This window comes from Azolla caroliniana, unplaced genomic scaffold (genome assembly GCF_043228905.1).
Source record: "Azolla caroliniana isolate FFs.n. ecotype wild unplaced genomic scaffold, voAzoCaro1.0.p SCAF_17, whole genome shotgun sequence".
Classification (NCBI taxonomy): domain Eukaryota; kingdom Viridiplantae; phylum Streptophyta; class Polypodiopsida; order Salviniales; family Salviniaceae; genus Azolla; species Azolla caroliniana.
Window position 1 is genome coordinate 1,648,830 of NW_028230452.1, and position 2,668 is coordinate 1,651,497.

The 2,668-nt window shown below is 44.5% G+C and overlaps 1 non-coding gene and 1 pseudogene across 1 annotated transcript; one reads left to right on the forward strand and one right to left on the reverse strand.

Annotated features, from left to right (window-relative positions):
* Window positions 1-923: 923 nt before the first annotated feature.
* LOC147852708 (U2 spliceosomal RNA) lies at window positions 924-1,113 on the forward strand (annotated as a pseudogene).
* An 889-nt stretch (window positions 1,114-2,002) lies between these two features.
* On the reverse strand, window positions 2,003-2,167 carry LOC147852709 (U1 spliceosomal RNA). The gene has a single exon (XR_015531353.1). It is a non-coding gene; the product is annotated as a U1 spliceosomal RNA (small nuclear RNA).
* Window positions 2,168-2,668: the final 501 nt, after the last annotated feature.

Here is a 2,668-nt window from a genome sequence, read left to right on the forward strand (position 1 = left end):
ACAGGGGCACGACCTGTCAACGCGGAAGACACGAACGGACACAGAGATAGAGAGACACGAATGTTTGTATATTAACAAATGACACAAAAACAATAGAGCACGCGAGCGGTTACAACCGAACAGGCCGGCGAACAGATGCTGATGCCTGCTCGTCTGCGCATGAAAGGGGATAGGATGGAGGTGCTGCCGGAAGCACACAGGCGTTCCTCGAAGCTGCGCGAGCCTCCCGAAAACCTGCAGAGAAGAGCGATGGAGAACGAACAGAGGAGAAGCGTTCGGTTTTGGTTCGACAACACTTCGTCCTCCTCAATGCCCTATCCTCTCTCCCCGCGTCTCCCTCTCTTTTATTGCTTCAAGAAGGGAGCCGTTTCCTTCATTAACTTCCTACCTACCGAATCTAACTACCCAGGATATACCCATGTACCTAATTCTCTATTATATACATAAAAGGGCGCGCACGCGTGAAGAGCCGGTTCACACGTGCTATGCACCGATTGCGCTAAGGGACAGTTTTCTTCACGACAACGGGAGGGAATGAGACCAACATGGTCACTACTACTGTATGAGTCCTTTGCAAGCCAACGATCGTCAAGAACTTAGTGCAAGGATAAGAGGAATCAATTTGGGGTTATGTAGGCGTACGTACGGATAGGTGCACATGGATTCAAGATGGAGTGAGTTGGGGAAGCATTGCCGAAGCAAGGCGGCATTGAGCTTTGTAATGTCAATTATGTATGGAGCGAGGTGCACGAGAAGCAACTAAGCTTTCATGAAGGTTGTTATTATACATGGTATTGTTATTTGATGTGGGAAGAGAAAAGGTTAACATACGTAACTGTAGATAAGAGGGGGGAAGATATCCCACATAGGGAATCCTGCTTACCTGAGCCTATAAGTATGGAAGTAGAACCTCAGCAAGAATCATACCTTTCTCGGCCTTTTGGCTAAGATCAAGTGTAGTATCTGTTCTTATCAGTTTAATATTTGATACGTGGCCTATAAGGCCACATGATATTAACCTAATTTCTTTCATAGGGGCAGCACCCGTTCGAGGCAGCTTGCTGTCTCTGGGAGCCTTGGTATTGCACTAACGCCTAGGTCATACAGGCGTGCCCCCCTAACAAAAATCACGACCAAAATGTTATATCTGGAAGAATAAATGATGAACAAATAAATAGTACGAGAATGTCCTCCAATTCCTTATATTCTGTAAGATAGGTAAACTGAACCTTCCTACTCGTTTGGAGTACCAGATGAATGTGGACGGAATATGTATGTGGAAGCTAAACATGTGTTTAGTAAAATTACTGATGCGCGTGATCCGAACACCAACAGGTTGAAGATCTATGGACATTGACATGGAAGGTGTTTAGCTGGGAAGGGCCCATAATAGATAATACATTGATCTGACCAAGTCCGTTGCATTCACACGGCAAATCCTTGACAACGGGACGCTCTCTATTCTCTGATTGGGGCCACGAAGGCGGCCGTAACCTAAACAAGAAATGAATGGGTAATACCCAGTGTAGGCAGGCCTAGCTGGTAGCCCGTTTGCCTACATTCTCTTTACACCTCCTATTGGTTGGGGTATGTATACCCATGATTTTCCGCACCCGTATAATGGTAAGAATTTGGCGGCATCTATAGCATGTCCAGGAGTGTATAGGCATGCCATGTGATGCTTCCTACCAGACTGATCTATAGATATATTTATATGCCTCCATGATTCTGTATGTCTGTCTCTATTATATATTTATATATATATTTGCCTCCACTCTGTATCTTCAATGTCCCCCCCCTCCCTATCGTTTGTTTATCTCTCCTGTATATACTTATCCATGACCACTCCACCCCATGTGTGTTATTTACATACATGTACTCCCTCTACCACGTCACGTTTACACCATATCTGCTATTTGCATTACAACATCGATACAAACTCCCCATATCTCTATTTACAGCCAAAATTTCGGTATGACATTCAGAATTTAATTCGATTGAGAAAGGGGCCGCGCGAACGCGAGCCCCCGCTTCCACAAATTATGACGTGCACTCTCCCACATTGGGGAGATGCTAGGGCAAACAGCCCCTCCGGCAGTGCAATGGAGGCGCCGGCCCTAAGCCATCGGCCTTGCTGATCACCGATAGACCCCGCCCAGGTAAGTATGTTTTCCTGCAGCTCACAGCCCTCCATTTATAGCTCCCTTCCTCCCCGTCCTCTCTATGTGGGACAAATAGAAGATACTCTCTCTTGAGTCTCTCTCTATCTACACTTTTCCATTTATGTAATGTTCTTGTTTTCATGTATTCATTCACTATGACGCACGCACTACTTATTTTTTCAACAAATGTACATATATCATTGCTAGTGCCACTCTTTTCTATAGTAGAATAAATTTGTTCCATTAGATTTGGTTGATGGCTTGCATCTTTTTGTCTCTAGGCTGAGCCAAGATTGTACCTATTGTGAAAGTCTGACATGTTTGGGTGCACATGAACTTATTTTCCCAACTTCGTGATCAAGATGGTGGTGCTCTAGTTAGTATTCCTTGAGTAAATGAAACGCTTTGGTGCATTCCTTAGGTCAATTTAAACTCTTCAAGGAGTCCATAGAGAAATGTTGCACCTTCTTGGCGAACATTTTAGTGAAACACTAATAATAACTTGT